The sequence below is a fragment of the Rhinolophus sinicus genome, chromosome 1 (genome assembly GCF_057876585.1).
Source record: "Rhinolophus sinicus isolate RSI-liver-muscle chromosome 1, RSI-T2T, whole genome shotgun sequence".
NCBI classification, from domain to species: Eukaryota; Metazoa; Chordata; class Mammalia; order Chiroptera; family Rhinolophidae; genus Rhinolophus; species Rhinolophus sinicus.
Window position 1 is genome coordinate 21,737,286 of NC_142501.1, and position 12,369 is coordinate 21,749,654.

The 12,369-nt window shown below is 37.7% G+C and overlaps 1 non-coding gene across 1 annotated transcript; it reads right to left on the reverse strand.

The window, feature by feature from the left end:
* Positions 1 to 10,291: 10,291 nt before the first annotated feature.
* On the reverse strand, positions 10,292 to 10,421 carry LOC141570284 (small nucleolar RNA SNORA18). Its single transcript, XR_012494289.2, has one exon. It is a non-coding gene; the product is annotated as a small nucleolar RNA SNORA18 (small nucleolar RNA).
* Between the last annotated feature and the right edge of the window lie 1,948 nt (positions 10,422 to 12,369).

Sequence of the window (12,369 nt, forward strand, 5' to 3'; positions counted from 1 at the left end):
AAGGGGGCTGCTTTTTTCTGGGGGGCTGGGGGAGGGAGGTGACCCTAGGTGTAAAGGGTTGAGCTGACCATACTCTCAGGTTCACGGCACACTATGAACAGTTTATTGCTCTGTGTCAGGCCTTACTCTGCTTGTCTATTTATTTCTTTTTTTATCTCCTTCACCACACCCTTTCCTCTTCCCATTCTAATGCGTTTGTATGTATTTGAAAAATGTATATTGATGCTTTGTGTGTATATTTTTAGTTTGTGTAAATGATGTGTTAGAGATCTCTTTCCGTTTCTTACTTTTCCCACCAAACAGTAAGTTTGAAGTTCCACGCATGTCTGTTGTGATGCATATACATATAACCCATAGTTTTTAATTGCTGTAAATACCCCATGATGTGTATTGTTAGTGGGAGAGCATCCTAAGAAGGCAAGAGTATATTTGACAGATACAGCAGAAAGAGTCAATGAGAAAGCTTAAAACCTGGGGCATTGGCAGCGTAGAGGCCAGTGGTGACCATTGCTGGGGCAGTTTTGTTGGGGTTGTGCGGGCAGAAGCCAGGCTGTGGTGGGTGCGTGGAGGAGTGTTTGGGAGGACAGCAAGTAGAGACAGTGAGTGTAGACGGTTTTGGGGAGAAGCCTGGCTGGAAAGGGAAGGCACAAGGGATGCAGAATCAAGAAAGGGTTTGGAAGTTTTAAGCTTTTGTTGTCCAAGTAATCCATGCTCATTGGAAAAAAAAATTAGAAAATTCAGATGAGCAAAAAGAAAAATAGCAAAATGGGAAGTGTATTAGTCTCCTACGCCTTGTGTAATAAAATTACCACAAACTGGGTGATTTAAGACAACTGAAATTTATTTGCATAGTTCTGGAGGCATAGTCCAAACTCAAGGTCTCTGCAGGGCCGTGCTCCCCCTGAAGGCTCTAGGAGAGGATGCCTCCTTGCCTTTTCCAGCTTCTGGTGGTTGCTGGCAGTCCTTGGCGTTCCCTGGCTTACAGACAGATCCCTCCTATCTCTACCTCTGTCATCACATAGTATTCTCTCTGCATGTCTCCTCTGGGTCTCTGTTTTCTCTTATAAGGACACCAATCATTAGATTAGGGTTCACCCTAATCCAGTATGATCTCACCTTAATTTAACTAGTTATGTATGCAAGGATCTTATTTCCAAATAAGGTCACATTCTGAGGTTCCAGGTAGCCACAAATTTTTTGGGGGGACACTATTGGATCCAATACAGAAAGGTTTTCTATTTCCCTCCCTTCCTCCCTCCTTCCCTCCCTGCATATCTCTCTCTCTCTCTCTCTCTCTCTCTCTCTCTCTCTCTCTCTCTCTCTCTCACACACACACACACACACACACACACACACACACACACACACAAAAGATGGGAAGCAATTTGAGCATGTTTATAGATTAAGTGGAAGAGTCAGGGAGAAGAAGAGGTTGGAGATAAGGGGAAAATCGTAGCTACTTGGCAGATCAAGGTTCCGGTAGAAGATGGAAAGATGGGCTGGAGAGCATTGGTGAGGGGGTCGGCACCAGGGCCCAGAGGGATAAAGGTTCTGTCTGGGGTCCCACAGCTTTGCCCAGTCTCTGGCTCACAGAGTGATGCAGAGTCACTCTTTTCAAGTGCTCACTGCCTAGGTTCAGCCTTTCAATGGGACCAGCTTTGTTAAAAGCTGTGATGAAATGAGAGTGGAATATGTCCAAGGAGGGATCGAATGCAGCGTGGTGGGAGAGAGTTCATCAGAAGTGCACATGCATGCACCCTACTTTGCTGCAATCTCCCAGGGACTTTCTTTGTTTTCCTCTGATGTTGAAGATCTCCGTACCCCTTCCCCCTCTCGTCTCATCTTTTAAACTGGAAAAACCCAAGAAGTTCCTAAATTCTATATACTTCAGGAGTAGGTAGTAGCTAGCTTCTGTCAGTTCCCAACATTTAAACATAAGCTAGTAAATTTGTATTTTCTTGTGAGTAAATAATACTTTAAATAAAGCATAATAGATGGGGAAATTTTAAATGCAGCCCAAAATACAAGGCATTTTATGCTGCTAAGCTTGGAATTATTCCATGTGTTTTAACCATTCTATAAATTTCTGTCAACTCTGGGGCTCTAAGTCCACCCTTTTAAAACTAGTAGGTTTATACCTGCTGAGTGGCAGGCCTGAGAGACTGTGGAAAAGCCTTTTTCTATAGTAGAAACTGTCTCATACAGTAGTCTCCCCTTAACCACTTTTCTGTGATTTTAGTTACCCGAGGTCAACCATGGTCCAAAAATATTAAATGGAAATTTCCAAAAATAAACAATTCATAAGTTTTAAACTGTGCTGTTCTGAGTAGTGATGAAATCTTGTGCTATCTGGCTCATCTCACATCTCAACGCTGTAGACGTTCCGTGCCCGTTAGTCACTTAGTAGCCATCTTGGTTATCAGATGACAGTTGTGGTATCTATAACACAGTGCTTGTGTTCAAGTAACCCTTATCTCACTTCATAATGGCCCCAAAGAGCAAGAATAATGATGCTGGAAATTTGGATATGCCAAAGAGAAGCCATAAAGTGCTTCCTGAAAAAGTGAACATTGCTGACTTAATAAGGAAAGAAAACAAATTGTGTGCTGAGGTTGCTAAGATCTATGGGAAGAATGAATCTTCTATCCGTGAAATTGTGAAGAAGGAAAAACAAATTCATGCTAGTTTTGCTGTTGCACCTCAAACTGAAAAAGTTACGCCGCAGAGCATAATAAGTGCTTGGTTACGAGGGAAAAGGCATTAAATTTGTGAGTGGAAGACTTGAACAGAAAATGTGCTCCAATTGACGGCAACGTGTTGTGCCAGAAAGCATTGAGAGTATATGAAGACTTCAGCAAGGGATCCCCTTAAATGAGTGACAACAAGCCATTTACTGCAAAGGGCATGGTTGCACAGATTCAGAATAGGTTTGGCATTTGATCATTTCACATCCTCACAAGAAGAAGGGTGTGTACAGTCCAATAAGATATTTTGAGAGGGGGGCAGGGGGAGAGAGAGAGAAACAGAGCGAGAAAAAGAGAGCGAGAGAAAGAGAACAAAAGAGAACATTCAAACATAGCATGTTGTTATAATTGTTCAATTTCATTATTATTGTTAATCTCTTACTGTGACTAATCTATAAATTAAACTTTATCTTATGTATGTATAGGAAAAAACATAGTATGTACAGAGTTTGGTACTATCTGTGGTTTTAGGTATCCACTGGGAGTCTTGAAATATAACTCCCGTGGATGGGGGGGGGGCTACTGTAGTTCTGTGCAGACTCTAGCATATGGCACTTGCTAGTTAGCCCTCATGTACTGGTTCATACTTTTAGGTGTTAAGTACCAGAAAAGTGAACTCAAACTTATCTAACCTATTAGAGAGTTTATTGGCTTATGTCACTGCAAAGTCCAGAGGTAGAATGGCCTTCAGGGTCAGTTTGATCTAGGAACTCAGTGATGTTACCCAGAGCTTAGTTCATTTCTATTTTTCAACTGTGCCTTTCATAGTGTGAGCTTTATCCAAAAGATGCCTTTCCTCCTGGGTGCAAGATGGCTGCCAGCAGTCCAGTGTCACCAGTGCTGGGTGTAGGGAAGCATGGAGTTACATGGGAATGTATCAGTCAAGATTCTTTTGGAGGCAAGTTTTAGAAACACAACATAAACCAATCTAGGCAAAAGGGAAACTTAATAGAAGGTGCACAATGAGAAGAGTGAGGGGCAGGTGGTATGGGGGGGGGGGGGCACTGGATCTAGAGACTTAATTCCATGTTTCCCCAAAAATAAGACCTAGCCAGACAATCAGCTCTAATATGTCTTTTAGTATACCATAATATAATATAATATAATATAATATAATATAATATAATATAATATAATAATATAATATGATATGATATAATACCAGGTGTTATATTAATTTTTGCTCCCAAATATGCATATATTATATTATATCATAGCATACTATATAATATAATATGATATAAAATAATATAATATAATATAATACCCAGTCTTATATTATAGTAAAATAAGACTGGGTCTTATATCAATTTTTGCTCCAAAAGATGCATTAGACTTGATTGTCCAGCTAGGTCTTATTTTCTGGGAAACACAGTTGCCACTAGATATGGTTTTTCTCAGTTGCTTAACCTTGCTTTTCTGTGTTGCCAAGTTGTTTCTCTTAGAAAAGATTTCTTTACACACTTTACACATATGGCCACTGGCAGCTTCTGAGTCCCGTATCTCTTGGTCTCGCCACCAGAGAATAAATTTCTTTGTCTAGCTACAGTTACAAAGATCCTAAGGAATGACCCTGATTGGCTTGGCTTTAGGTAAAAGTCCATCCCTTAACCAACTGACTGTCTAGAGAGGTAGAATAGTGTAAAAACATATTTCACATTACAGCTTCATGATGGTTAAGTGACAAACCAAAATGATTGATACCAAATGCTTTAATTTTCCCTGTACTAGTTATCTATTGCTGCATAACAAGTTACCCCCAAAGTTAGTGGCTAAAACAGGAATAAGAATTTATGATCTGAGGTAGTCTCTGTGGTTTGAAACTCAGGACTGCCTTAGCTGGGTAGTTCTGGCTCAGGGTCTTTCCTGAGGTTGCAGTCAAGATGTCAGCTGGGGCTGGAGTCATCTGAAGGCTTGATTGGGGCTGGAGGGTTAGCTTCCAAGTTGGCTCACTCACATGGTACTCACTTCCTCCACATGTGGGCTTCTCCACAGGCAGCTTGAGTGTCCTTATGACATGGTGGCTGGCTTTTCCCAGGATGAACAATTCAAGAGTACAGAGTGAAAGCCACAATGTCTTTAATGGCCTAACTTCAAAACTCACACTTTATCATTTTTACAATATCATTTGCATTATACAAATCAGTTCTATGAAATGTGGGGCGTGAACTACACAAGGGTGTAAATTCCAGGAGGCAAGACTCAACTGGGGGCCATCTTGGAGCTGTCTTACTTAGGCTGCCATGTTTCCCAAAACACATCTTTTAGAACTGGGATGTTAAAGTGGTTATATCAGGGGTGTCCAAACTGTGACCCGCGGGCCAACTGCGGCCCGCAATCCATTTTTAATTGGCCCGCAGCAAATTCCAAAAATATATTTAGTTTACTTAAATAAACCAGGTGAGGCAATACGTACTTCACCTCGAGTGAGTGGCCCGGCTATTTGTGTATTTTACCGCATATGGCCCTTGGTAAAAAACGTTGAAAAAAGTTTGGACACCCCTGGGTTATGTGATGAAGGGGATTTGCAGTCAAGCCAGTTTGAGAAAGGATATGTTAAACCAAGTTAAACAGGTTTATTTCCTGCAGTGTTTCCCTACAACTTTTAGTATGCTGATACCTGCTTTGAATTCCTGAAAGGGGAATGGAGTGAAAAACAGCACTTTCTCCAACTTTCATTCTCCAACTTTTCCTCCATACCCTTTCTCCCTATCCCGACCTCTGTCTACTTCTTTCCCTGTAAAAGCATATCAGAATGCTGCCTGTCTCCTGTTAAGAATGTATGTTTCTGGAAAAACAATACATTTTCATTTGGCGTTGCTCATCCTTGACCCTCCAAAGCCTTTTTATTTGGACAAGGCACATTATGAAAACCTGAGATTAAAAAGTAAAGGAACACATTTTCTGGTGAGAACAGTGGTCAGTCTCTGAAGAAATTCTGCAGAGAAGTTTTACAAGGCTCTATATGGTGGCAACCGTGTTGGGTGATATTAAGTCACATAGTGACAACTACTGTTTGAAGGCCAGAGATAATTCATACCTGAAAGTTTGGGTCTCTTCTTTAAGATATATTTGTTGGCAGAAACACAAGATGTGGCTAACATCTTGTGCTTTGGGTTTTTGCCAATAAATACTGATCCTTTCAGTTTTGAGATCTTCCTCATCTAAATGGGTTTCTTTTTCTTGTTGTTGTTTCTTCCATTTAGATTATTTGTCATAGCAATGGCCCAATGTATTTAGTGTTTTGTCACATTGGTGTAAGCTAGTTACACCATCTTGAATTATTTAACTCAGTATAAACACTGAGGTGGTATGTATGTGAAAGCTCATCCACCATATGTGTTTATGGAAATGTGCATATTGAGATGTTGCCAAGCATAGCATCTGCTCTTATGCATCTTTTATAGTTTACATCAAGCCCATGCAATAAGGGATCCACACCATCTGAAAATTTTTTAAGAGAGTTTCCCCTCTTATGTGTTTGATAAATGGTAATTTGAAAAATATTTTGGAGCAAATAAGCATCTAAATTAAAAGGAAGAACAATCAATAAGAATGTCTTCCCTGAGATCTTTAATTTCTATTATCCAGTGCATACTTTTTAGAAAGAGCTGAAGTCTGTGCATTTAGAAGATCAAGGCCTTCTGGATATTATCTCAAATGGAAAAACTTGTTTATTCACCTTGTGATTCACGTGGAAGTATAGGTCACATAATCATGGAAGAAGCTAGTGTTCATCTGCCTTCTCGAAATAGCACTTGAAACAATCTATTATTAATAACATTTTCTAAGTTCTCAAAACCCGGAAATTGGCAATTTCTAGGGGACCAACTTCTTGATTTACCAAAACATACATTGGTTCAAATGCAGTAAAGGAAGTGGCTATAAAATCTGCTGCTTTTAAAACTAGGAGAGATGCCCAAGGGCTTCCACACGTGTACACCAAGGTCTGCCTAGCAGAATGCAAGATGATTTTATGTGGCTCATGGATAAACTTTCAAAAAAATTGTAATCATTATTTACTTGTAGTGGGTTGATAGTGTCTCTCTCAAAATTCATCCACCAGAACCAAAATTTATGACCTTAATTGGAAATAGGGTCCTTGCCGATGTGATTAGTTAATCTCAAATGTGATTACTTCATCTCAAGATGAACTAATCTTAGATTTAGGGTGGCCTTGAAACCAATGAGTAGTATTTTTATAAGAGAAAGGAGAGGCAGATTTGGACACAGAAACATACAGAGAGGAAGTAGTCGTGTGAATGTGGAGGTAGAGTTTGGAATGATGTGTGTACAAGCCAAAGAACATCAAGAAGCTAGGAGAGGGGCATGGAGCATTTTCTCTTCCAGAAGGAACCAAACCTACTGACACCTTTATTTTGAACTTCTGGCCTAATGAACTGTGAGAGAATCAATTTCTGTTGTTTCAACCCACTGAGTTTATAGTATTTTGTTATGGCAGCCCTAGGAAATGAATACACTTAAAAATGTAATACACAAACTATATATGCTGTGTAAAACCTGTGATTTCACAGCTATTACTATTTAGACTGATAATCCCCTCATTTATTTAGGTAGCAAAAAGTGCATTGATTTTAAAAAAAAAGTAAGCAAATAATCCCATAGGGGGTAGAAAGATATTGCAAAACTGCTGTGGGTGGCACAAGGATGGGAACAATTTGGGAAGCATTGCTGTATGCAACAGGCTCTTTCCACCTGGGGCAGCGGTTGTGGGAGATCTGGGTCAACTGTTATCTCTATCTCTAATCAACTGTCTGCCTTTGGGTAAAATTTAAAAAATGGCCTTAAGAAGCCCCAGCTTCCTCAGCAGTAAAATGGGGACAGCAATAAATATCTCACAGAACTTCTGTGGGGATGATGAGTTCCTTTTTCCAGTGCTGAAATACTGAAAGCTTGGTTATCTGAAACAATTTCAGATTGGTGCGTGTGGGGGTGGGGAGCTCGTGGAAGCTGGGTGATGTACAAAAGAACATTTTGTAATCGGTGCCCTCAAATGTGAGTTGTGGGTGATAAATATATAGGGCTGAGCGATATGGGAAGTGAGTTGTGGTAAAGCAGTAGGAACTGAAGCAAATAGCCCTTGATGAGTCATAGCGGAAGTCAACTTTCTATTCCTTCTGAGTCTTATTATGCATTGTACGGGTTATGAGGCCTTTATTTCTCCCTCTTTTCAATCCTACCATCTTGGAGTTCATAAAAGTGAGTAAAAGAACTCCAAACATAATCCGACTGATCTTAAATGTAGGCAAGTATGTATTTAAGACAGCTCAGAGAAGCTTTGTAATTTGATGTGGATTCCTGGACATGCTCTAGGATGGTTTCCTAAGCAGACTTGACTGGTACCAGCAGTGAACTGGAGTGGGAGTAATACAGCTAACATCTGTTGTGGACTAGCCAATGGGTAGGCACTGTGTTAAACGCTATCTCATTTAACCAGAAACCTCTGAGGCAGGTATTGCTATTAAAATTCTTATTTTGCAGATGGGGAAACTGAGGCTTGGAGAAGTTAAGTAACTTGTCCCAGCTCAAATAAGTAGAGACTAAGTAACTTGTTCCAGATCATCAGAGAAGGTAGTCTGCCCCTAGAGCTTGCACTCGTAATCTCATTATGCTGTGTAGAGGCTTAAAAATGTAGAAATACAGGAAGGGGAAGAATGCCCCTAAGTGGTGCAAGAGAAAGAACTTGGTCTTTGAAGTCGGGAATGTCTATTATAACCTTGGGTCGGACTGACACTTAGCAACTATTTGACCTCAGGCAAACTACTTAAACTTTATAAATCTCAGATTTCCCGTCTGTAAAATGGAGGCGGATCGGATCACAGGGTTCCTGTGAGGATTAAATAAGACGTATTCAGTACAACGTGAGATGCATGGGAAATAGCCTGCATTGTCCCAAATATTTCTCCTGAGGCATCTTACTTAATCCTTACAAGAAACCTTTAAGGTAGGTGTTCTTATTGTCACTGCTCCTTTACAGGTGAGAAAATTAAAGTTTAAAGACATTAAGTTTTCCCAACATCACACAGTGAGCACATTGGCAGAACAACAATTCAAACTTGGAAAGTCTGATTCCATAGCACCAGCTCTCACCTACTTTTACTGTCTTCTTCCCCATGTGAAAAAGACTTGGGCGTGGGTTAATTACAAGCTCGAGAAGATTCTACAAGTATAGCAGCTGGTGAAAACGCCAGTTTGTATTTAGTGTGCAGTCTTACAAAAATAGAGTCATATGTGCATATGACACACTCCGTGCTGTTCCAACTGCATCTGGAGTAGTGTGTTCAAATTTGGGTGATACTTTTTAACAACTACTAACAAACTGGAAATGACTATGATAATGAGAGGGGTTGGAAGTGATCTCAAGAGAGGAATAGTTTTAAATGTTTCGGTTGGATGAAGAGGTCAGAGAGACAGATATTTTGGGGAAAGGCTGACTGGTCCAGGAGGCTGACAGTACCTTGGTATAATCACTATGGGTCTTAACTCTGTTGCCAGACTTGCAGGTCCAAGGATTTCACTGTAACAGTTAATCAACGTTCAGGGTTAAGCATATACTTGGCAATTGACTCACACTAACCAAACTTCTAAGACACTGATTTATATACCAGAATGTCAATTAATTGCTTAAAATCAGGAACATAAGCACCAAACAGATTTTATACATGTATTTCTCGATAAGAGCATTTTTAAAGGGGGTCTAAATTCTTCTATCAAAATGTATGTAATACTGTGTGGTAAGCTAACTTATTAGCTTGCTAGTAGGGTAAAATTGTAGGCCCTTTACAGTTTCTGACTTAGGATGATAGTTAAAAATTGATATCTCATTGATTTATTAACTTGATTTATATCTCATTATTTTATTAACTGAATTTATTCTTATGAGCAGTATTTCATATGTGGCTTTGAACATTTGTATCTTGTCTGCAAATGACCTGTTTATATTCTTTATGTATTTTTCAACTGGGTTACTTTTAATTGAATAGTACATTTCTATTGGTTTTTTCCCCCCTATAGTTTCAAAGGTTTTTAAAAATTATGTGTAACTTAGGCAAAATTATTTAAAGTCAATACATTTTTATTTAAGGAATTTTACATGTTGTGATTCCTCCCACTGCCCCAAAAGTCACCTTAGTTCCTCAAAATCTTGAGTTGAGGTTTATTTTCAAGATAGCCCTTTTCATAAGAACCTATGCTTAATCCACAGTTTTCCTGTCAGTTACCCCTTAATTCTTTTAGTTTGGCTTCTTTTATCTCCACTTGAATGTGGACATACTGATGACATACTTCAAACATTTCCCCACCTAGAATTTTTGGAATCTAATTTCTCAAGGAATTTACTTTAGGGTCACTTGTAGGGTCAGAGTAAGTGCATCTGCCTGGTTCTCAACTACATACACCCTCTAAAGCTGAATGAGTTCAAATCATACTCACTCCTAAGTTATCACCCAAGAATAGTGCAGACTGTGGGATATGCCAATACCTAACGTAAAACAATTTAACCATTAGGTCTTTCATACTTTTAGCAACTCTGTCTTGTAGTTCTTTCCCACAGATCTAAAATAGTTCTGCGAGTAAAGCAAAACCACATCGTTACTCAATGAGGAATAGCTAACAATGTGGGTCTATAGGAAAAACCCCATGGGGATGGGCCTCAACTACTGGGTTATTTCTTGTCAACTGATAGGTTCTTTATATAAATATATGCATATAAAATATTCAGCTATATTTAGAGAATTCAAATGAAATGAGATATATGTATATGTAGTAAAATAATACGAGGTATAAAATTTTGTTGTATCAGTTGCAAGTATTTTTTGTCATAATGTACTTGCATTTTTACTTTGTTTATGTGTCCTCTGCCATATACATAATGTATCTGGAGTTCAGGTTTTGTCAAGATAGCTTTCTCCCCTGAAGATTATAAATGTTTTCCTATTTCTTTCATCCTGTAAAAAGTTTGTATTCTAAATACAAGGAATTTATTTTTAAGTAAGGTGTGAGGAAGGCATTTAATTTTACTTTTTCCAAATGGATAGCTTTTTGTCCCAACACTATTTATTAGTCTGTCATTTCCTCACTGATTTTAAGTACCTCATCTATCATATGCTAAGATCATACACCGGGGGTGCCATAAAAATGTATACACATGACTTGTATTCATCTTTTCTTATATTGAGTATTACAATTTTAATAGTTTTTTTCCTATCTGAAAATGTGTATACATTTTTTTGGCACCTCTGTATATATATTTTTTCTTCTGGGCTTTTAATTCTGCTTTATTGATCTCTTTGTCTATTTTTTACAATACCACATTGTTTCAATTACTGTAACTTTATAGTACATTTTGACATCTCATGAAGTAAGCTCTTTTTTTCTAAAAAAATGTTTACTTTTTTGGCACATCTTATAGATGAACTTTAGAATTAATTTGCCAATTCTATAAAATAGCCTGTTATTAAGTTGGTGCAAAAGTAATTGTGGTTTTTGCAATTATTTTTAACGTTTTAAACCGCAATTACTTTTGCACCAACCTACTAGAATTTTGATTAAAATCATATTACATTTATTATTTAATTTTGGGAACATTAATATCTGTATGATATTGAAACTTTTTATCTAGAAATATCTTTTATGACCTTAGTAAAATTATGTGGTTATCTTCAATAAATTTCATACTTTCAAGTTTTTTTCCTAGGTAATTCAAGGTTTCATTGGAGTTGAATATAGCTTTCTCCTCTATTACATTTTCAAATTAATTTTTGCTGATCATAGAACAGCTGTAGAGTTTTTTATTTTTTATTATTATTATTTTTTTAGGAGGCTGTAGAGTTTTTTAATGTTAATCTTGTTTCTACCTTTCCAAAAAATTAATTAATATATATGTAGATATAGATATTATGTGATTTCCTTGGATTATCTAGATATATGTCTACCTTGCCGATATTCATATTTATTTCTTTTTTTCTGATCTTTTTATATTGACCAGTAGTAACTCTAAGACAAAATTATTGACCATAAAAATAAGCATCATTATATCTTGTTCCTGACTTTAATGGTGATGTGATCTAATAGTTTACTCTTCAGAAGCTATTTGGAAATTGGCAAAATGTTGATAATTGTTGAAGATGAATGGTAGGTACATAGAGCTCATAAATCTATTTTCTCTATGTTTATGTATGTTTTAAAATTTCCATAATAAAAAGTTAAATGAAAAAATGAGTTGAATTAAAAAAAAGAAAAAAGATATGTTTTAGGTTTTTGGTAGAAACCTCTTTTCAAATTAAAGAAGTATCTTTTTTTTTCTTAGCTTATTGTTTCTTATTTGAGATGGGAAAAGAATTAAATGTGCCTTCAAAAAATATTTTTGAAAGAAAAACTGTAACAGGGTCCACCCATCTCAGAAGACCAAGGCAAAAAGTATGAGAATCTCAATATAAAAAATTGAGAACTCATTCACCACGTATTTAGATCGACTTCTCTCTCTTTTCATCAACTGACAGTTTTCAATACAAGTAGAAATGCCTCCAGGGCCCAGCACATGCTGAAAACAGGAGGGACTAAATAAATCATGCAGCATTACTAGAAGGTTTTTTGGAGGAGAAAG